The sequence below is a fragment of the Canis lupus genome, chromosome 5 (genome assembly GCF_011100685.1).
Source record: "Canis lupus familiaris isolate Mischka breed German Shepherd chromosome 5, alternate assembly UU_Cfam_GSD_1.0, whole genome shotgun sequence".
In the NCBI taxonomy this organism is placed as follows: Eukaryota; Metazoa; Chordata; class Mammalia; order Carnivora; family Canidae; genus Canis; species Canis lupus.
The window spans coordinates 66724983-66748767 of record NC_049226.1 but is presented as its reverse complement, the minus strand read 5'-3'; the positions used below and the strand labels follow the sequence as shown (position 1 = coordinate 66748767).

The window sequence follows — 23785 nt, the reverse complement described above, 5'->3', positions numbered from 1 at the left end:
TCCAATTGCCATTTCTATATCTATCTGCATCATCCCCAACCATATCTATACCATCCATCATGTATGCTGAGAGCATCCATTATCTTTGTCTCTGCACTATCTACCTATCTGTTCTATGTATCTGCCTGTCTGCCCACCCATCCATCCACCCATCCATCCAATATACTGATACTATACGTCTATCCACCCATTCATCTCTCTCTACCTATCATCTATCATCTATCTATCTATCTATCTATCATCTATCTATCATCTATCTATCATCTATTATCTATCTATCTATCTATCTATCTATCTATCTATCTATCTATCTATCATCTATCTATCATCTCCAGCCAGCCATCTATCTAAGGATGCGCGCAAGGCCCACACACATTACACATGATGCCAGCACCCCACTCGTCATTACCAGGCTGTTGGTCTCACCCCCCTGAGCAGTGACATGAACGGAATTGGGGGCTCTCCTCATGACTCGGGGAGGGATCACTCCCTCAGCCCCAGGGTGCCGCCCCCCTCCCCATCTCTCTATGGGTTGCTGAGGATGCGCTTGCCGAGCTCGGAGCCCAGGGCTGGCAGCCCAGCCATCAGATACGATGCCCTCAGGGAGATTTCAGCACTCCGTCATCCTTGCCGTCCTGGCGCCTACCACTCGGGCAGCCTGCTGCCAAACGGAGCGGTTGGGCCCCACGGCCGTGTTTCACATGCTCGGACACAGCCAGGCCGCGTCTAGACAATCCTGAGCACCCAGGAAAACACCACAGGTCTGGTCAGACTGGATTGAGCCCGATTTCCTGGAGGCTGGAGGCCCATTTCGGCACGGACAGCCGTGGGTGCAGTTTTCGGGACTCATTGCTCAAGAAGGCAGCCCTTCCCACGGAGACTGGGAGGGGGCGCGTGCAGCTGGGAAACAGATTTCCATGGGGGCAGTTAGCTGTTTTTCTCAAGAAGTGAAACTGTTATTCTTTTAGTTTTTCCAACTTCCAATCCCACTCCTGCCCATTCCATCATACCTGTTTCGTTAAAGCCAGCTCGATTCTAATGATACTACTTATTGTGCGTATAGAATGCTTTCTTTTATTCCCACAGTGACCTTCATGTCTTATCATTCCCACTTTATGTGGATGAAAAGGAAGCCCAGAGAGGTTCATTTACTTGCCCACAGTCACACAGCAGAGCTGAGGTTTGAGGCTAAGATCTTTGAATCCAAAGTTAGGAAGGAACGGATTGTCCAACAGACCCTTGCCCTTCCTGGATGGCAGGGCCCTCAGACACTCAGAGGTGGGCAAGGGGCAGAGCTGGGACAGAACCTAGGAGGACCCTATGGATGCTATAGGGACAGAGACCCTCTCCATAAGGCCTTGCACAGCTTGTGGGCCAGGCCACAAGGGGTCCTCTCATTCCCCTGACTTTTCTTTCTCTCTAGCCTGAGTTCTGCCGTGGGGACAGAGTCTTCTCAGAATGCTCCTCATATATTTCAGCCCAGTGAGTAAGAGCTTGTCACCACCTGCCCACCAGAGCTTTTGACTGAGCCTGAATCCCAGCCACGGCCCCAGGATGCAGATATATCATCCTCATTTTACCCATGGAGAAACTAGGCTCAGAGACTAAAGGAGCTCACCCAAGGCCCCCACGGCCCGAGCTGGGAGTCAAAACCAGGAATCTTGGATGTGTCTGTACCCATTGGAACAGCCGCTCTCAGCCCTGACTTAAGCATGATAGAAATCAATCACAGAGTGTCAGAAAAATATAGATGCCTCCCAAGGCCCCAGAAACTCATGTACAGTTCGTCTGGGATGGGGTCTGAAAGCTCCTCATGTGATTATTGTGTTCAGCCAGGGCCTAAAATCTTGATGCTCTAAGTGGGGTCCCCTGGCCCAGAGGCATCACCTGGGAGCTTGCTAGAATGCAGAGTCCCCGGCTCCACCCAGATTCTCCGAATGGTCAGAATCTGCACTTCCAACAGACTTCTTGCTTGTTTGAAAATAATATTTTTCCCTATTGTCTTGCCAACTGGAATCATGGGAAGCCTTAAAAACAACCAGTGCTCCTCATGACTCCACCCTACCTCTGGGCTCTGGCATGATAGGTGGGTGGGGGGTGTGACTCAGGAATCGGAGTTTAAAACCCTCGGGTGGTTCTGCTGAGCTGCAAAGCTGATAGCCACTAGTTCCAGATAACTTGCTAAATTAGGCTTCTGAGAAGGTGGTCCTCACAGCATCTTTGTGGGGTAAAAGACCCTTTCTTTACTGTAGAAAATCTTTGTATTTATGGATTCAGCCCATGACAAGAGTCATGACAAAGTGATGGCTTTCCAGGGCTATCACCTTTCACCTTCTTTCACTGGATTTGGGGTGTCCCTAGCTCCGTCATTCCTCCCTCCTCCTTGCCAACCTGGGAAGAAGAGGCAGGCACTTGACCAGGAAATCTGAATTTAGGAAAAAGTGAGTCTCATCAGTAAGAAAATTTTAACTTGGGGAACCTAGTTTTGGAAAATTTCTGGCTAATGGATTGTAAAATCGATGGAATGTCTCATAAGCAGTGGTGTGTGTATGTGTGTTTTAATGAAATAGAACAGAATAAACAAGACGAGAATAGAATAGAGACTTCCAGACCACATCAGAAGTGGTAAGAATATGGTTTGGGTTATACTGGGGTGAGGTGTAAAGCATGTTTCTCATCGTACATGAGGTAGAGACAGGAGCTGAAATCCACTTTGGAGGGACCTTCGGAGGACACGTTCCCTCTCTACCCACCTGTCCACCCTATGCTGTGGGTATTTGAGTGTCTTATTTTAAGGGGAGGAAGCAGGGGTCACTAGGGCTTCTATGTCTTTCATAAAGCTACAGAGTCAGGAAGTTGGAGACAGCACAAACACTGTCCACAAGGTCATCCACAGTCCGTCCTCTGGCACCGAGAACCAGGTAAATTAAGCTTCATGGTGGCTAAACTGGAGCCTAAGGATGTCTTTCCACTTGCAGAAACTCCCAGTCACCACCACAGTTCAGGAACTATGCTTTCAGGACCCATTTGTGGGGAAAACAGGTAGACTTCAGTACATCTGGAAGCAACTCTGAGTTTGCAAGTACTCCTCCAGCAGAGTCCACCCTGGGAGCAGTGGGTGGCCTCATGGGAAACCCACCCAGACCCTTGACCTGTAGTTCCTCACATTCATCTTGACCTGTGACTTTGTCTCATCCCCAAAGTCTTCCTGGAATCATCACCACTGGTTGGCCCCATGTCTGCAATCACTAGTTCTAACATCCACTGTGACCACAGGCTCTTCTTCTACCTCCCCCAGCCCTGATGCAGTAATTCCTCATCCTCATGAGGCCCCTGTGTCTTGACTTCTCATCTCGGATCCCTGGTGCCAGTCACCTCCTGCCCTTCCTCTTGTTTTTGTACCCAGCTAAAGGTTCCATGGCCTGTCACTTCAGCCTGTCACTTGCCAACTCCCTCACCACAGGCAGCTTCTAGGACCCAGAGAAGGCAAAGAAAAGAAAAGGAAACAAATTCTTCTCTGGAGACTCTAGAAGGCATGTAGCCCTGTGGACACCTTAATTTGTGCCCCACGAGAGCCAGTTCCAGACCTCTGATCTCTAGAGCCATCTGACCACACATCTGTGGTGTTTGAAGTCACCAAACTGGTGGTAATCTGTTTTGGGAGAAATAGGAAACAAATATGGTCCTTTGCCCTTGGGGTGTTTCAATAAGGTTACAATATAGGGCAGTGGGCACAGTCGGCGGCCTGTCTGACCCCTGGTCCTGTTTCTACTTCTGCACGCCCTGCCTCTAGCAGATGCACACACCTGCACCTTCACCAGAACAGCTGATCTGGAGCGGCCTGGGGCTTGTGTGCCTCATCCAACATCAGGGCAGCCCATGCCCCATGGCCGGTACCTGTGAGGGGCTGCAGTCCAGGTCCCCTCCTGGAGCAAGGACAAAGTCAATGCTGCAGGCTCTCCTCCAGAGCTCCTGTGGGGCCAGGCTGAGGCTGACTCTATCCCAGCCTGCACCCCTGCTCCACTTTTCCCCTGCACACCCCCTACACCTTCCCTCCTGAGGGTGTCTCCCGAACACTCATGCCACAGATCCTGACTCTGCATCTGGGGACGCCAGCTCCCGCTATCACAGTGGGGCCCTAGCTCTGCTGGGCATGGCCTTGTGAGGCAGGTGGGCCCTGAGCTTGGCTGCGGTACCTCAGTGAGGTGGGGAAGTACCAGGTGCCCTGAGGCTCTGCCTGCAGCCCAGGAGTAGCCCATGGGCTAGCCTTGGAACAGAGGTTACCATTAGAAGGAGCCTGCATGCCTGGCCATGGTAGGTTAGGGGACGGGGTGGTGGTGGCAGTCAGTTCATGACCCCTCCCCAGCCACTAATTAATCGATCTGCTGGCATGACCTTTCATCTCCAGGGGTTTTAGCCTATCCTCCAGCCCAAGGTGCCAGGACAGTGTGGCAGGACCCCATCTCAGGATTTAGCCACAGCCTCTTGGCAGTAGAGGTGGCATCTGGAGGGATAATGTAAGGGCACATTTAATTTATTAGGAAACAGTCTATTGGAAAGGAAAGCGAGTCTAACCACATCAGCAGCTACATTTGAGCATCTAATCTACTGTGCTCCGAGCTCTCTCCATGGTGTCACTTTTCTTCCACAGTGGGACTGTGATCATTCACTCCCACTTATGGACGAGCATCCTGAGACCCAGAGGAGCCAAGTCATCTGGCCAGGGTCACAGTTGCTGGCGGGGCAGGCAAGGGACGTCAAACCGGGTCTTGCCGACTCCTTCTCTGCATGCTTCCCTCCAGACACACTGTCTCTCAGGTTCCTGTCCCTGCTTGGAAACAACGGTCTTCATGGGTTTATGAAATGGTGAGATGCATTTGGTGAATAAAACATTTCAGACTCCGTGGTGGCCAGAGAACTACAAGGGCCCTTGGCTACGTGAAGGCTCTGGCCCAACGATTTAAACATGTCATTTCACAGAGAAAGGCCTCCAGACCCTAAGAAACTGAGCCAACTAGGTCATGAGTCTGAGAGGTGTCTGGGGAAGAGTGATGTCCCAGTGTCACAGTGGGCCCAGAGCAGATTGGTGGCAAATGTAGACGTGGGAGCATAGGAGGGCACAGCCACTTTGGAACGCAGGTGGCCAGTCTGCCATGAAGGGAGACACGCATGTATACAGGGCAGTCGCTTCACTCCTAGGAATCACCGAGGGAAACCGAGACTCGTCTCCACACACAGACTTGCTTATTGCTAATGCCCGAGCGTCCGCACACGGGCGGGGGGACAGACAGGCAGGGCACGTGCGTACACGGGAGTAGCACCCGGTGGCAGAGGGCCCAAGCGTGGCCAGTGTGGTCAGGAGGGTGCCCACAGAACATGGAGCTGAGGAAGGGAGCCGGACCCCCAAGAGCACAATGGGGTTTCAGGTAGAAAGAGATTCCCACAGTAGTGACACCTGGGGCCAGGGCTGGGCAGGTGGGGCCTGATGGCAAAGGGGTCCCTGAGGCTCCCTAACCTGAGGGCAATGTTCTACATCTCACCTGGCCTGGTGGCTACCCGACCACACACCTGTGTCCAAATTTATCCAGCTGTACGCCTATGACGGGCACCTTTTATTTTACATAAATCACATCGTGGGAAAGTTGCTTTAAAGAAACAGGTCTTGTTCGCAGACAGATGTGGGTGTGCGTGAGAGCCCTTCTGGCCATGTCAGGCCTGGGGCCGTGGCCTGGGCCCCTGGGGGGTGGTCTGCCCCTTTGGAGAACAGGATGCTGAGGGTGCAGAGGGTGCGGAGGGGCCAAGCCGGGCGGCTTGTGGGAAACGCTGTGCTGGGCCTGGGGCACCGGCCTCGCCTCCCCAGTACCGGCAGGAATATTCCAGTTCCCAGGCTGCCCTCAGCCTGGGCGGGGGATCCCACGGCACTCTGCCTGCATTCCCAGGAGCATCCTGGGGTGTCCCTCAGGGCCCCTTTCATCTTGCCTCCCCTTCTGGAGTCTCCCGTCAAGGACCCCATCACTCTCCCCGCCCTGGCCTCAGCCCTGCATGCTCGTCTTCTCATTCCGGGTTGGAATCCTGACCTTTCAGCCTCTTTGACAGGCGTGGGCCCCTTGTCCCCACACGTGACACTTGTTAATGTAGAGGTGGTGCTGCGGGGTCTGGGCTGAGCTGGAACTCCAGTCCGTGGTCCGGGGACAGGCGCCTTCCCAGGGCCCCAGGGCCCTCCTTCCAGGTGATTTCAATTTGCCGTGACCTTGTGCAAAGCATCATTTCATGTGAATAATATGTACATCCGGTTACATTTTAATTACTGACTCTGATCCAAGGGAAACCCAGAGCATCTTGCGGAGGCCTGGTTCCTTGCCACTTCCTCTGTCTGCCCACAGCCTCCCTGACGCCGATGCCTCCAGTCCTTCTGGCCTGCTGTGGACGCTGGAGGTACAGTGGGCTGAAGGGGCGCTGACTGTAACTGCACGGCTTCGCAGGGCAGGCTGACAACGCGGACGGGGCAGATGCTGTGGGCATGCTGTCCACCCGACCCTCACCACAGGCAGCCTGGAGCCCCCCTGACACTGGTCTGATTCTACTCCATCCTGCAGGCGTTCTGGTCACTCATTGCTATATAACCAATGACCCCAACACTTTGTGGCTCAGGACAACAGGGGTCTTTTCATCTGCTTATGAATCTTTTTTTTAATATTTTATTTATTTATGACAGATACAGAGAGAGAGAGAGAGGCAGAGACACAGGCAGAGGGAGAAGCAGGCTCCATGCACCGGGAGCCCGATGTGGGATTCGATCCCGGGTCTCCAGGATCATGCCCTGGGCCAAAGGCAGGCACCAAACCGCTGCACCACCCAGGGATCCCCATCTGCTTATGAATCTATAGGGTTTGGGGGACCACTGTTCTCTGTTCCATGTACCAGAGGCCTCATCTGGAGCTGGACTAGGTGAATGGGACCTCTCTGTCTTCACATAGCCTGTTGATTAAGTTGCTCCAGCATGGTGGCCTCGAGGAAGCCGGATTTCCCATGAGATGGCTCAGGGCTGCAAGTGTTCTGAGAGTGCACGGCAGAAGCTGTAGGCCTCTTGTGGCCCAGTCCAGGGATCACCTGCATCATCTAGGCCCAGCCCCTGATTCAGGACCCACAAGACATGAGGCCACTGGGGCTCATGTGTGCCAGGTCCCAGGCTGGGTATGGGGATGGCTGGGCTAGCCATGAACAAAGGAGACCAATGCTGTGGTGAAAATTGTCAGGAAGGCATAGACAGCCAGCCAATGATGGGGGGCAGTGGGCAGAGATGTGACACAGGGGACTGGGGACAGCCCCTCAGAGGATGGGCATTTGAACAAGGTCACAGGGACATGTGGAAGGAGGCTCTCTGGAGAAGAATCCCTAGGCTGAGGGAATGGAACAGCCAGTACCAAGGTCCTGAGGCAGGTGTCTTTGGGTGCAAACAGCAAGGTGGTCAGTGTTTGTGGGCTCTGCCAAGACTTTTAATGCAAAGTGAAGGGTAAGGCCACTGGAGGGTTTTGAGCAGAGGAACAACATGTGACAGGTTTTAAAAGTGACTATAATCCCATGCTCATGATCGGAAGAACAAATATTGTTAAGATGTCCATGCTTTATATTTAATGCAATCTCTATCAAAATAACACCAACATTTTTCACAGAGTTGGAACAAACAATTCTAAAATGTGTATGGAGCCAGAAAAGACCCCCAAATAGCCGAGGAATGTTGAAAAAGAAAACCAAAGCTGGGGGCATCACAATGCCTGACTTCAAGCCGTATTACAAAGCTGTGATCATTAAGACAGTGTGGCACTGCCACAAAAACACACACAGATCAATGGAACAGAATAGAAAACCCTGAAATGGACGCTCACCTGTATGACCAACTCAACTTCGATGAAATAAGGAAGAACATCCAATGGAAAGAAGATAGTTTCTTCAATAAATGGTGTTTGGAAAATTGGAAAGCCACATGCAAAAGAATGAAACTCAATCACTTTCTTACACCATACACAAAGTTAAACTCAAAATGGATGAAAGATTTAAATGTGAGACAGGAATCATCAAAATCCTAGAGGAGAACACAGGCAGTAACCTCCTTGACCTTGGCCATAGCAACTCTTTGCTAGACACATCCCCAAAGGTAAGAGAAACAAAAGGAAAAAATGAACTATTGTGACTCCATCAAGATAAAAAGCTTCTGCACAGCAAAAGGAATAGTCAACAAAACCAAAAGACAACCTATAGAATAGGAGAAAATGTTTACAAATGTCTTATCAGATAAGGGGCTAGTATCTAAAAATCTTTCAAAAAAAACATATCAAACTCAAAACTCCCCCAAAAAAATCCAGTCAAGAAATGGGCAGAAGACATGAACAGATATTTCTCCAAAGAAGACATACACATGGCCAACAGTCACATGAGAAAAATGCTCCACATCACTCGGCATCAGGGAAATACAAATAAAAACCACAATGAGATACCACTTTACACCATGAGAATGGCTAAAATTAACAGCTCAGGAAACAATAGGTGTTGGTGAGAAGGTGGAAACAGGGGAACCCCCTCATACTGCTGGTGGGAATGCCAGCTGGTGCAGCACTCTGGAAAACAATACGGAGGTTCCTCAAAAAGTTGGAAAAAGAGCTACTCTACAACACAGCAATTGCACTGCTAGGGATTTACCCCCAAAGACACAGATGTAGTGAAACGACCGGGACACCTGCACCCCAATGTTCATAGCGGCAACGTCCACAATAGCCAAACTGTGGAAGGAGCCTCGGTGTCCATCGAAAGATGAATGGATAAAGAAGATATGAGATATATATATATATATATAATGGAATATTACTTAGCCATCAAAAAATAAATCTTGCCATTTACAACGACATGGATAGAACCAGAGGGTATTTTGCTAAGTGAAGTAAGTCAATCAGAGAAAGACAATTATCTTATGATCTTACTCATATGTGAAATTTAAGAAACAAAACAGATGAACATGGGAAAGGGAAGGAAAAGTAAAACAAGGTGACATCAGAGAGGGAGACGAACCATAAGAGACTCTTAACTGTAGGAAACAAACTGAGAGTTGCTGGAGAGGAGGGGGTAGAGGGACAGGGTAACTGGGTGATGGGCATTACAGAGGGCACGTGATGGAATAAGCACTGGGTGTTGAATGCAACTGATGAACCACTAAATTATACCTCTGAAACTAATATTACAGTATATATGTGAATTAACCTGAAATTTTAAGAAATGTTTTTTAAATGTCAAAAGAAAAAAAATCACTGCAGCTCGTGTGTGTGTGTGAGAGTGTAAGGGGTTAAGAGCCAGGTAACTACAGTCTCCGTCCTCCAGGTGAGCACACTGGCTCAGAGACTTAGAGACAGACTGTTCCTGCTGTCCGTCCACCTGCAGCCTCCAGCCCTCGCTCTTGCTGTTCAGACTCCCCAGGCAGCTCCTGATGACCCCAGCAGCTGAAGACTGAGCAAGATGGCCAGAGTGGAACAGGTGACAGTGACATGGGGCTGGGAGATGCAGCAGGTGTGGACGCCAGCTAGCAGAGCCCACGGCTGCACTTCCATTCCAGATGCATCAGCCCACCAAGCCAGGAGGGGTGAAGCCACCAAGCAACCTGCTTTTCATGTCCAGCAGCTGGCCTCTGTCGCCCGGGGCTATGTGCCATCAGCCCTCAGAGGGTCAGTGATGCTGAGTCTGGCCACTGGCTTGGGCGTGCCCGTCCTTCAGTCTTTCAAGAGCTCGTGAGCTTTGCTCTCACAGATCTGGAAACTGCCTCTCCAATAAAGTCATGGGACAAACACGACAGTGATAACCTCCAACAGGTTGAGCGCCAGAGGCCCTCCCCTCGGAGCACAGGCTTACCTGTTTTATTTAGGTTAAGTGGTCGCTGATGTGGAGAGACACCACTGCTTTGCATTTGTGGTTCTAGAAGGAGGGGTTGGCGAGGGTGGCCTGGGGGTCAGAGCTCTGTGTAACCTCCACCTCCCACAAAGCGTGCCAAGTGAGGCACTGGGACTGGGCCTGCACACCGCAGGGCACCGTGAACGGGGAAGTGGGGACACGGGAGTGGGGCCCCTCAGTGGGGCTGCCTGCTTCTCCCAGACAGGCTCCCCAGCCATTGGTGGGACCCCAGTGATGAGGTTACAGAAAGCTGGGGACTCCTGAAGGAAGAATGAGTCTATTGCACCCTGTAGTGCACCTTGGAAGGATGCTGAATTTTGGGGTGAGACTGAGCAATCAAGGTACCTCTCTCTTCCTTTAAAAATGCACTAGTTGATCCTAACAGTGTGTTCCAGGGAAGTCTGGCTTTAGAACAAAGTGGTTTTTCATCCCTAAGATGAAAATGCTGACATTTAACCCAAACAACTTTGGATAGGTTTTCTTTTTTTCTTCTCTCTTTTTGGGAAATGAAAAGTTATCGAATGGACAAGTCCAGATGTGTTTAATGGTTAAGTTAGTTTGCAGTGTGTGTGGTGTTGGCTGCACGTGTCCAGCCTGCGGGGTGCTCGTCGTGGCTGTAAATGGGAGGCAGCTGATGATAGAGGGTGTCAGTGTTCAAATGTGGGGTTCAGTGGTGTGGGGCTTTTGCTGGATGTTTCCACATGATCCTTTAAGATCAGGGTGTGCAGAGGAGTGACTCTAAGTTCTACGGTGAAAACCCAGAAACCAACTCCATCAACAACCTGAAACTACCATCAGATTCCTAGCTGTAAAAAAAAAAAAAAAAAAAAAAAAGATTCCTAGCTGTATGTTATTAATAAGGCTTTTCCCGGCATATGGTGGCTGAGACTAAGTCACAGGAGGTGGGGCGGCATCCACCTGGACCTCTGGGGGTGCTTTGGGCCCTTGTCAACACATCATGACAAAGCCAAGTAGCCCATAGAAAAGCCATGTGGAAGTGTCCTGCTCCCAGCCCCATCCAAGGTCCTCACCAACATCAGCCACCAGCCAGGTGGTCTGGCTCACCTTCAGGAGATTTCAGCCTCCACCTTGAGGGGTCCTGGGTGATGCTGTGTGGAGCAGCGGTGGGCAGGTCCTACTGATCTGTGCACCATGCACAGATTTGTGAGCAAAACAGGTGTTGTCATTGTTTGAAACCACCACATTTTGGAGTGGTTGATTATGCAGCAATAGGTAACCACACACAGCAGTGTGAACTGTGTGGAGCTTCTTGGCCCGGGCTAGCTGATTTTACTTTATTTTACATCAATTATAAGGCATTTTGTAGGACGATTATTTTGTTTTATCATGTATTTAAACACATTGAAGAAAACATTTTTAAATCAAAGGTGAAATTCATGAAACATAAAATGAGTCATTTGAAAGTATAGTTCAGGGACTCCTGGGTGGCTCAGTGGTTGAGGGTCTGCCTTCAGCTTGGCGTATGATCCCAGGGTCCTGGGATCAAGTCCCGAATTGGGCTCCCTAGAGGGAGCCTGCTTCTGCCTCTGCCTGTGTCTCTGCCTCTCTGTGTGTGTGTGTGTGTCTCTCATGAATAAATAAATAAAGAAATTTAAAAAAGTACAGTTCAGGTGCATTTACCACATTAATGATGTTGTGAAACACCACCTCTATCCCAAGTTCTAAAATATTTTCATCACCCCAAAGGAAATCTGTATTTGTTCATTTGTAATAGCTTCCCATTGTCCCCTCCTGGTAGCCACCAACCTGTGTTCTGCCTGTGGATTTACCTATTCTGGACATTTGATAGAAGAGGAATCATATGAATGTGGCTTTGCATGGCTGGCTTCTTTCATGGGGTATAATGTTTGTAGGTTCATCCACGTGGTGGCCCGTGTCTGTGCCTCAGTCCTGTTTGCTGCTGAGTAACATTCCAGCCTATGGATACTGCGTTTGGCTTACCCATCCATGGGTTTCTGGATATTTGCATTGTTTCCACTTTTTGGCTGTTGTGAATAGTGCTGCTGTGAATATCCACGTGCAAGGGCTTGAGTCCCCATCTTCAGGTCCTGGGGTAGATCCTGTAGGAGTGAAATGGTTGGGAAGATAAGAATTTCTTTTAAACACCAATCGTGGGGTGTCCAGTCTCGTGTGCAATATGGAATGGTCGGGGATCTCTTACCGAGTTGCTTGAGGTATTAAGGCCACCAGGTAAAACACGGTATTTAAAACCTATTATTATGGTTCTTAAGAGATCAACTCCTTACCCTAGAAGAAGACAGTTGGAGAGTGGTCGTTTGCTACTCTTTGTGACCCAGATTTATAGGAGATGGTTCAGTAATATTTAGAAAAAAGGCAACCTGACCCAGCATTGCTGGAAGGAGATCGATGCCTTGTGTTTATTTATTTTATTGCTGACCTTCATTTTTTAAAAAAAATTATTTGGGAGAGAGAGAGAGAGAGAGAGAGAGAGAGAGAGAATTCACAGCAGGGGAAGGGGCAGAGGGAGAGGGAGAAGCAGACTGCCAGCCGAGCAGGGAGCCCAATGTGGGACTCAATCCCAGGACCCTGAGATCATGACCTGAGCCGAAGGTAGATGCTTAAGGGACTGAGCCACCCAGGTGCGCCTGACCTTCATATTTTACTTAGATATAGTGATCTTTAAGGAAATAAACAACAACAACAAAACCCTTACACAGCAAACGTTTTACATAAATGTAAACATGCACATCTACTTTATAATTATGGAAAATAAACTTTTAGGCATAAGATTTTAAAAATCACTAAAGAATAATGACCATGAGCCCAGGACATATACAACAGAAGCCACAGACATAAGTATTTCATAATGCTTCAGTTGGCCTTGTCTTCCAGCCTACTGGTTAAGGCCTCAGCATCAGGAATCCCACCTTCCTTGCCAAATAGAAACATCCAATTTGCCTGCACCTAGTATACATCCACACAACAGACTGTTATCCTTCAAAATCATGTAAAAAAACACATCTCTCTCACACACACAGATGCATGCACACACATACACCCTATTTAACCAGCTTTTCAAGAAGGCAAGGATTTGAGAGTTTTCAAGTTTTCCCGCCATTGAACCACATACATATTAATACCATACAGGGAAAAATGATCCTGCCATAGAAATAAAATAGTTAATGATTGGCATCATGATAAATCTCTACTGCGGGCAGAGACAATCACATACCCACAATTTCCTGGGGTTCCACCTGATTTAAATTAGGGGTGGGCTCAGCTGTACAGGAACTTGACCGTGTTTTACCAAAGGAGGCTGAGCCATGAGGCATGATTTTCTCACATGACCAGAATTCCAAAGATGGAATTGCATGTCATAAAGGCTGAAGGAACTTGCTAAGAACTGGGTCTCCTTCCAGCATGCTGCCTTCCTCCCCTTGGCACATGGAGGAAGCCTGCTTCTCAGGCATGGAGTAGGTGGTAAGAGGAAGGGCAGGAGGCATGTGTCAGGATTTTATTAAACACACATGCACACACCCACTTACATGCATATATGCATGCTGTGCCCAAGCACACACATCCAATGCATGCGCAGCCTCCCCCCCGCAAGCCTTACCCAAAACCAACTCTGTGGACAGTCATCTGTTCCCATCTCATTGGCCAGGACAGGGTCATCTGGTCATCCCTTAACTGCTAGGGATGCTATGTATTTTTTATTTCTACAGATGTTTTGTTTTGGAATAATTTTAGAGTCTTAGAAAAGTTGCTGAGACAGTACAGAGTGTGCCCATATACCCTGCACCATTTCCCCAAGGGTCTCTATCTTCCATAACAATGGCACATTTTGCAAAGTAAGAAATCCGCATTGGTACATTACTGTTAACTAAGCCCCAGGCTGTAGATCTCATCCGGGATCCCACCTTGCATTGAGGCTCTGTGTCTCCTTAGCCTCTGCTGAGCTGCGACGATTTCTCAGACTTTCCTTGTTTCTCATGACCTTGACAGTTTCGAAGAGGACTGTTTGGATCTTTTGCAGATTGTCCCTCAACTTGGGTTTGTCTGTCAACCTGAGTTTTTCTCATGATCAGACTGAGTTTTGTGTTTGGGAAAGCACACCACAGAGATGAAACGTCCTTCTCTTCAACATGGCATCGGAGGGGCTTCATCTCCACCTGACGCATCACTGGTGCTGTTCACCTCCATCTCCTGCTTAACAAAGTGTCTTTGGGGCTTCTCCACTGTAAGCTTCCTGCTACTCCCTTTCCAAACTCTGTTCTTCAGAAGCAAGGCACCTGGGTCCGCTCACACTCAGGGTGGGGTTAAGCTCTACTTCCTGGAAGAGAGAGCATCTACATAGAGCATGTAGCATTTTTCATGCAGGGAAGAAGGGCGGCTATATTATCACCCTGGATAAAATTGAGGTCCTACTGATAAGGAATTCGGGGAGCATGGAGATTATACCCTCAACTGTAAATGGAGATGAACAACATTTGCCTTACCTGTGCTGATAAGAGAATTTTTACATTGAATGTTGGGACTTCCAGAAGCTTAGAATGATGGTGGGGGTTCTTATAGAGGTTGGCAACCTGTGAACAGTGAGTTTATTGATCTGAGACTTATGTCCTGGAGATTGGAAAAGATGTGGAGGACACAGCATGAGTAAGATGATGGCAGACACAGCTAGTGGCCATCAGTATCCACATTCCCTTTGCCTTAGGTAATAGAATTCAAGTGTTGCTGGCACATAGCTGCCGGGGAAGGATTATGTGTCCCAGCCTCCAGCACATGGGCATGTGACCAACTGCTGGCCAGTGGGGTATGGATGGAAGAAATGTCTCCAGCGTCTGAACTAAGCCACTGTCTCTTGGATGGGTGAGTGCGAAGAAGAAATTTGGTGCTATGTAATATTGCATTATACAAATTTGCCACATCTTGCTTATCCAACTCCTATTTTTAAAAAAAGTAAAAAAAAAAAAAAAAAAAAAAAGACAGCGGGTGCTGGTGCTTATTTTTTTCTCAACCAGAAGGTTGTGGTAGGGTCATCCCTGGGTTCCAAGCTGTGGCATCAGTATTGTGTAACACTTTTCCTCTGGATGCCAGTAAATTCTGTACCCACGAGGGACTCAGATTACTGTGAATCCTAACCAAAAAGACCATGGCTCTGGGTCCACCTTGTACTGCCTGTGCCAGCTTGAGGGAGCCACACCACTCCTGAGAGCCTCTGTGGGCGTTTCTATGAGTGTCTGTGGGCACACTTCTTATACAAATAATTAGGAAAATTCAATGCATTTTGTAGGTAAGATACTCAGTATGGTGCCTCACAGGTCCTGAGTGTCAATAAATATTTGCCTCTATTTTTGTTAGCATTATTGTGGATTATTACTGAAATGTTTGTAGGATTTTTAAAAAAGATTTTATTATTTGAGAGAGAGAGAAAGAGAGAGAGAGTGAGCGCACACAGGGAGAGGGAGAAGCAGACTCCCCGCTGAGCAGGGAGCCTGACATGGGGCCCTGAGATCATGGCCTGAACCAAAGGCAGACGCTCAACCCACTGACCACCCAGACACCCTGTAGGATTTCTTTTTTTTTTTTTTTTTTAGATTTTATTTATTTATTCATAGAGACACACACAGAGAGAGAGAGAGGCAGAGACACAGGCAGAGGGAGAAGCAGGCTCCATCCAGAGAGCCTGATGTGGGACTCGATCCAGGGTCTCCAGGATCATGCCCTGGGCTGCAGGCAGCACTAAACCGCTGCACCACCGGGGCTGCCCCCCTGTAGGATTTCTAAAAAAAAAAAAAAAAGTTTAAGATCAGATCAGAGTTCACTGTCTTCTACTTTTTTCTTTCTTTCTTTCTTTTTTTTTTTTTTGATCTTTTTTTTGTGAAACACAGCTCTAAACTGCAATTCTAAGGAGGATCATCTTAAATGTATGAAACAATTTCTAAATTTGGAACACACGAACCAATTCGGGGCATGGGAATTAGTCTGCATTCCGGATCAATTAGGGAAATAGTTTGCAGTCACTACGACATTTTGAAACACGTCAAATGAGAAGGAGAAACCAACTGTTGTATGTCACCGTCACAAAGAACAAGTAAGGCAATTCTGTCTATTTCCAGAAGGGCTCGCAGAGTCCCCAACGGAAGTGCAAGAAACAGCAGGCCCATGTCAGAAGGAAGGCTCTGACTCACAGACCAGCCCCCCTCCCTCTGGCCGACCCCAGGGGATTGGGTGACTCCACGGAGTCCTGGTGACCAGGGGAGTGCGAGTGCAAGTAGGGTTACCGTTTCCATTTTTCCATCAAGCAAAAAGGCAGAGTCTCCCCAAAGAAGATGGAATATTTGCTCTCAGCCCAAAGACCCCAAAGGACCAGAAATCTTTACCCGAGATTACAAGAGAGGAAAAAAAAAAAGTTTAACTGCATAGCTGTGCTGGGTCTGGACGTTCTTGCCAACCCCACACTATGAGCTAAAGCCCCTGGCATTTGAGTCAATGAAAAATGAATAATGCACTTAGTTAAATATTTCCTTCCACCATGAAATCCTCGCTCACCCTAATTTCTTTTCCTACTTGACATTTTCACTTCTTCTTCTGACTGGCTCTCTCTAACGAGACCTGGCGCTCAGAGGACAAGTGCTGTATTCTACGCAGGCTTCCTCCGAGGTTCCATTAGACGCCTTTGAAACTGAACCCCTTCACCCTCCATTACTTCCTCCCCTGGAACCGCTCAATCTCTGCTCAGCAATCCCCTTAGAGTTGTAACTTCCATTTCTAAAAAGCTGATAAAAGGGTAGAGATGTTTGAACCCCATCCAGGGAAGTCGACTTCCAAACTCTGCAAAGAGGGGAGAGTGGCTGGGGAAGGGTGGGGTTGAGTTGCGGGTGAAGCAGGGCCTGTGTGTGGTGGCGGTGGCGGCGGTGGCGGTGGTGGCTTTGTCCTGTGACTGACGGCTTGCTGAGGCTGCTGAGTAGTTGGTGGTCCATTTTTGGCACATGAGTGGCCTTTGCAGCACGATCAGGGGGTTGTGGGATTCCAGTACAGATTTCTATGTGGCTTCAAGTGCTCTTATTTGTGTTTCTGATAAGTGGCTGACATTGTGCAAGGAGGGAGTGACTGAGTAGGACACAGAATAATTGCAGGGAAATATGATAAGGTGTCTTATCACATGGAGGGGGTCTGTGGCCTCTTCTATTCCCCTTTCCTTGGGAGAGAGGGAAGTTGCCAGTTTTGCTGCAGGGTAGGGAGGGTGGAGGAGCTAGGACGTTGGCAGGGCAGCTTCTCCAGAAAGGGAAAGTGGGGGAAGGTGTCTAGGAAGATGGCTGGCTTTGCTGAAGGACATGTGATGAGTTATGGGAGCCACAGAGTACTTGAAAGAGCCATGGGAGGCACACAGAAGAGGGGCTACTTGGGTTTTAAAGGATAACTAAGAGTTCTCTTCAAAAGCCAAGAAGCTGAAGAACTGATTCCTGTGGCAGACTCATGCACCTGGCAGGCACGGCCATGCCTCTCTGCCTCCCTGAGAACGTGTGTCTGAGGCGGTAGGACCTCACCTTGGAGGTGTCGGAGGATTTATTTAGAAAAAAAGGCAAGAGCGATGTAGTGGATATCAGAGAACAGTCAGACAGACTGGGTCCGGGCCTTGGACCAGGAGGGTCATCACTGGGCCTCGGTTTCCACGTCTGCATAAGGCACTTGCACAAACCTACCTGGCAGCTGTGGAACTCAGGAAGGCCATGCTGGGAAAGCACCTGCTCTGCATCGTGGCCACACGGGCGCTCTGGCTGATGTCGACAGCAGGGACCCGCAGGCCATGCCGTCGCAGAGCCACCGAGCAGAGGAGCGGACAGAAAGAGCAAGCAGTTACACTAAAGATGTATATTTTGATCTCTTGCACATTGGATGTTATTTTAGTGATTTTTATCATGACATCACCCTGCCTGGCCCCTGCATGTGTGTCTCCTGCATCCTGATGGAGAAGTGTGTCAGGGAAATATTTCGGGGGATATTGGGTGGTTGATTGAATCTAGTCCCCCTCCCCATCCAGCAATAGCTCCTCTGACTTCAGCTGGCCAGGTGGTCCTTCCTGCTTCTCAGTGGTTGTCACAGGGCACGGCTGGATCAATATCACTGTCAATAGGCACTTTTGGAACAATAGCTGGTATATTTTGACTTCCTCCTCTGTCAGCTTGTTACCAAGGGTTGTAGGGACTTTTGTCATTGATTATTCTCCTATTTTACAGATGTGCAAGTGGAGGCTTGGATAAACTAAGAGATGGTGCCGGGGGCACAGATGAGAGTGACTGCCCCACATGTGCTGCTTGGCCCCAGGAACAAGCTCAATCCATCCTAGGATCAACACTAGGAGGGAGGTATGATTATTATAATCACACTGCAAATGAAGAACTTCACTGCCCAGAGGCCACAGGCTGCTCGGGACTGAGAGGACGCTTGCATTCGGATGCGGAGCCGGCTCTCCCAAAGGCTTAGTCTAGACCTCCCAAAGTGGAGGCTGAGTCATGGAGGCACAGATGGTCTGCTGCAGGCAGCCAAGGCACAGCACGCCTCACGACTCTGAAGCTCAGAGACGTCCCACAGCTCCTGATCCACGTTGAATGCTCCTGCGGGCATTGGCTCTGTGGTCCTTGTGGCCTATCCTGTGAATGTCCTCTGATGGTCCAAGAAATGCAAGAAGCCATTGGCATGGGAGGGACTGTCTGTCGGTGACCCCCCAGGCGTGCTGAGAGCTCCTGAGCAGTCTCCAGGGTAAAATCTCTGCATCAAGCCCTTTTATACTTGGGTTCTAGACTCTTCCCAAGTCCCATTGGAAAAGACTGGATGACAAAATCACAATGGAAGTGAACCTTTCTGGTTGTTTAGCTGGTAAGGGCACCACCTGCCAGCTGTTAGGACCTGGCATGTACTGAGAGGGGCCGTCTAGTGGAAGTAGGGCCTAGTGCCAATGGGTGGGAGTGGACACCCACCTGAGATTCCAAGGGGTCATGCTCCCCCTCTGGCTTCTCAGGCTTCACCCCAACAGCAGGATGGTGGGGAGGAAAGGTCAGGCCCTTAGATCCAGGTGATGGGGATTCATCTGGGAGCTCTATCTAGCCTGAGGTGTCAGCCACTGAGGACATTGCTGTGCAGTCAGCAAGCTGCTCTGGTGCTGAGGCTGCTCGTCCAGGGCTTCCGTCTTTGATGACCAGAGCCATGTGAATGTAGTGGATGTAGTCAGCTGACAAAGTGATGGGGGGCCTAGTGGGGAAGCGCACTGTCAGTGGTATAGCCCGTCCTGAGGAAAGGCCTGGGGCCAGCGTGGGGCGTGGTGCAAGGGCAGCGAAGCAGGAGGTGGGAGATATGGTTCCTGGCCTCAGGGAGCTTCCTGAGCAGAACAGAGCCTGGGAGCGGGTCTGATCGCCTTCTGCTGTGTTCCAAAGTCACGGTGGTGCCTGGTTGTGTAAACCTATGTTAGGTGCCTACACACACTCTCGCTGAATTTTAATAACTGGTAAGCTGGGGGCTGTGGCCATCCTCCCTCCACCCCCATGAGCTGTGACAAAATGAAGTCTGGGGCTAAACCACCTGCTACAGGCTACACAGCTGGTCTATTGGGAAGCAAACATGTGAGCCCAGGTGGCTTGGCTTAGAAATTCACATGTAAAACCTGTAATGCCATTCAGCCTCAGCTTCACCCTTAATTCCAATGAACCATAATCAAGAAAAAGTAGCTATGATGCTGATAGCTAATACTCCCAAGGGTTTACTAACTTCCAGGTGCTGTAGTGCTTTCTGTGCATTTTCCATGTAAACCCTGCAGCCATCCTGTGGAATTGACATTCATGGTAACCGGGGTTTATAGATGAGGAAAACAAAGCTCAGAGAGGTTAAGTGACTGTGCCCAGGTCACTCAGGGTGGAAGTAGTGGAGCTGGGATTTGAACCAGGCAATCACCAGGCCTCTAGGTGTAGCTTATTCTCCAAAGTGGACTAATCCCTCTGAGATGTGCTCCAGGAAAAGAGCGTTCCATGACCATGCAAGTCTGCAACAACCCTGAGGGCTCCCTTCCCCTCCAGGAGACTCAAAATGCTCCTTAGCAGGCAAGAGGCTCAAAGGAGACACACTTCCAGTTACAAGATGAGCAGAGGCGAGGTGTGTGGGGGTGTCATGCACAGCTGGTGCCTGCAGCTCCTGATACTGTATCCCACACTTGGGCACCCAAGTGCTGCTACCACAGTAGATCTTAACTGGGACATATGGTAACTCTGTGGCGGGATGGAGCTGGGGGCCCATGCCATGCTCTCTCTGGGTCTTGATTCTCTTATGTTATCACTTCTCAAGTTATTATTTTGTTTTAAAAAGAAAAAAAAATCTGATTCTATACTGGTTCTACCAATAAATCCACAGTAGACTGCATTATGTGGAAGAATAGGTAAATCATTAAGTGTTTGCTAGTTGGAGATTTTTAAACATACCTTTTAGATCCTGAGAGCTCAAAGAGACAAAAGTCACATGTGCGCGGGGCGTTTTGAATTACATCCTAATCTGCTACATCCTAATGCGTCTGCTAGACGCATCCAGAACTTTACATCCAACAAGCAGGGCAACATTTTCTGATGATATTTCCACATTCTCTTCCCTTCCCATCTATTTCTGCTCGGCCCCCCGAACCCCATCTTGTTCCTTTTTTAGACACGTCCTCCATGTACTCTATGATTTTAGAATTGCTTGGAGCTAAGCAAGGAAGAATAGAGTGCCGGATGGCATTTGCACATTACTTTCAGTTCGTGGCTCTGAAAAGGAGAGCCAGGTGAAGCACTGGTAGCTGCACTACCTTCTCAGGGGCGGGCTTGCAAAATGGCAGGTCAAAAGCCCCTGGGGAATGCATGTGGGTATATGCTGGGAGTCTGTTCTGCCCAAAGGAAATCGCTGGCAGGTATTAATTTGAGAGAGAAAAAAGGGCAAGTTTCATAAAAGGAAGTCATCGTGAGCAGGAAAGCAAGACTAAAGGGAGAAAAATCACAGCATGTTCTAATTGCGATGCAGAAACTTTATAAACACAACTTACACGTGTATCACTTATAATCACGGCCCTGGCCAGAGCAATAATTATGATAAATCCTTTGTCAACCCTGCTTAGAAGTCCTTATGAGGTAGTCGGAAATTAGTCCACATTCTAGACAACAGTTCAATAAAAGTCCGATCCAACCCAGCCTCTCCGCATGTGGAATTCCACACGGCCTGTAATCAGATGTTCACCAAATCACACTTTCTCATTGCCAAATGCCTTGGCAGGTTCGCATAAACAAGTCTTGAATTCATTAAGTTGCATTTTTTAGCCTTCTAATTAGCTAAAGTCGTACACTTCAAGCACAGCCCGTCAAGAGCTCGATTTCAAGGTATAATGATGTGGCATGGAGGCCAAAGTCGTGGCTTTCTGTTGGAAATGTTGGTTGGTGGCTCTGTGGTGAACTGACCTTGGACTGGCTTCGGTGGGCGACCTCAGAGATAGGCAGAGAGATGTTGGCAAGAAAGCATTCTTAGCACTCAGTCACTCTGTTGAAAAGGTCACCCCACTGGGGTACCTGGGGCTCAGTGATTGAGTGTCTGCTTTAGGCTCAGAGAGTGATCCTGGGGTCCTGGGATCGAGTCCCACGTCGGGCTCCTGCATGGAGCCTGCTTCTCCCTCTGCCTGTGTCTCTGCCTCTCTCTGTGTGTCTCTCATGAATTAAAAAAATAAAATAAAATCTTTAAAAAAATAAAAAGTCACCTTGCACCAGCTGAGTTTCGGAGGTTAGACATGAGGTTCTCCAACACTGTCACCGAAAGAGCAAATTTTATTTTGTTTTGTTTTTTCAATATTCCCATTTCCCCCCAGTGAGCCCACATGAGCAGACTCAGCCCCAGATCAGGTCTTATCGTGATAATGTTGAAACACAATCATGCATCACTCAACAGATGTCGCACACGCTCCTCGGCAGGGCGCCCGTGGATAGAATGGCATTCCCATAACAGTGCAGCTCATTTGTTTAAATTTATGGTTAATAGCTTTGGACCACATAGAGAAGACTCAGGGCAGGGACAGGACAAGGAGATTCTAAAATAGTTAGACCTTTAGGACCTCCAAGCCCAATGCTGTCCTGTGTTAAGGTGACAGCGGAACCCCAGAGGAGAAGCAGACCAGGAGCAGAGCGGGGTTTGAAGGGAATAACCGTGTCTTTCTTTCAAAGGGCACCGTTCAATTTTCTGAGGTGATTCACATTCCTGATCTCACTTCAGACAGAATCCGAGGGGCCCTGTGCGTGAGGGCGTGGGGACCTGCACCGCTCCTGCTGCAGACCCTGGGGAGTGAGGAGGCTGTGTTTCTGCGCCAGTGCATGTGGTCAGGTGGTGCCAACCAAGACCACGCTCCAACTCCCCTCAAGTTCAGATCGTGCCTTTTTGCTGGAGCACAGGATCGGGGCTTTCATAAAGGACAAGAGAGAGTGCCATAGGCAGTGGTTTCATAGCATTTTAAGCTCAGCCCCACTGAGAAGTCATTTATCTGGTTATCCCGTGTGGTGGAGAATGTCCACCGACCTCTGTTCCCCCTTTCTTGCTATTAGTGATGGAATCTCCCAGGTATCAGGGGTGCCTGGTTGCTCAGCTGGATGGGTACGTTTCCTATCAGCCTCTCAGGGCAAGTAGGCATGACCCTGAGACTAAGTTCTGGCCAAGAAGATATGAGAGGATGTGTGAGCGCCCATCTGCTCCTGTCCGTGGAGAAGGAAAGTGCTTGCCTTCCATTTCCCCGTCATCCCTACCTCTGGGCTGTAGTAGCCTTGAACCCGTGAGCTGGCCCCAGCCAGGCTGATGGAGGTGACACCCAGGGAGGGGGAATGGGATGGGAAGAATGGGGGTGTCTAGATTATCCCCAGAGCAGAGCCATGCGCTCACCCTGGCCCACCTGCCCCTGCTAGACTGGTGCCGAGGGGGAAACAAAATACCACCTGCTTGATACACTGTATCTGGGTGTCTTTATTATAGCAGCACAGCCTGTTTCCTGACTGATGTGCCCAGGCTACACACTCACACACACCCATGCACATGCACACAGACACACAGAGGATGGATACATATGTTTCAAAAACAACACCTGTCTTAGCAAGTGAAATGTGCTCTGTTCTACTCCGTCCTATCCTATCCTATCCTATCCTATCCTATCCTATCCTACCCTGTTCCACTTTTTCAAAAAATGAATGTCACTATCATACTGACCTCATGACCCGTGTTATGACCTATGTGACCTGTAGGACTGGAACACCTAGAAACCATTCACAAACCTTTGCTGAGTGACCCATGGGCAAAGCACTTTGTGAAAAGAGGTGGAAGGAAGCAACCTACCCCAGCAGATGGGACAAATATGGAAAAATGCAACATGGCACAAGCAGAGGACCCACAGGGGTAAGGTGCTGGAGTCTGTGGGGAGCAGGGGCTAGGTGGGCTCCGTGCAGGTTTGTTCATAATGGGAGAGGCATTGACTTTGACCCCAGGAGCATAAAAGCACCACCGAGGGTTTGGGTGTATGACTCTCCCATCTCAGAGCCCCAGTGGCACATTTCACACTCGAACTCACATGTGCCCAAGGAGTAATGATTCCCTCCTCCTCTGGGGGCTTTGTTCAGACAGACCACTGTTCTCCTACTTTCTACTGGTATTTTCATCTTCTTCGGGGCTTCGCCCACCAACTTCTTTGCTAACTTACAGGCAACAGGTGGTGTGGGAGGAAAGAACGAGTCCTTTGAGCCTACATCTGGCTGCACGACCCTGGAGAGTCATGTAGACGTGTCTGTCCTTGGTTTGCTCACCTATAGCATTGGTGCAGAGACACCTG

The 23785-nt window shown here is 49.1% G+C and overlaps 1 non-coding gene across 2 annotated transcripts; it reads left to right on the top strand.

Moving 5' to 3' along the window:
• The first annotated feature begins 13303 nt into the window (after positions 1–13303).
• On the top strand, positions 13304–21433 carry FOXC2. 2 transcript variants are annotated; one of them, XR_005358927.1, is made up of 5 exons: positions 13304–13395; positions 13952–14155; positions 14633–14787; positions 15810–16012; positions 18159–21433. It is a non-coding gene; the product is annotated as a forkhead box C2 (transcript). The 2 variants fall into 2 exon arrangements; XR_005358928.1 differs by having other exon boundaries at positions 13318–13395; positions 13921–14155.
• The last annotated feature ends 2352 nt before the right edge of the window (positions 21434–23785 follow it).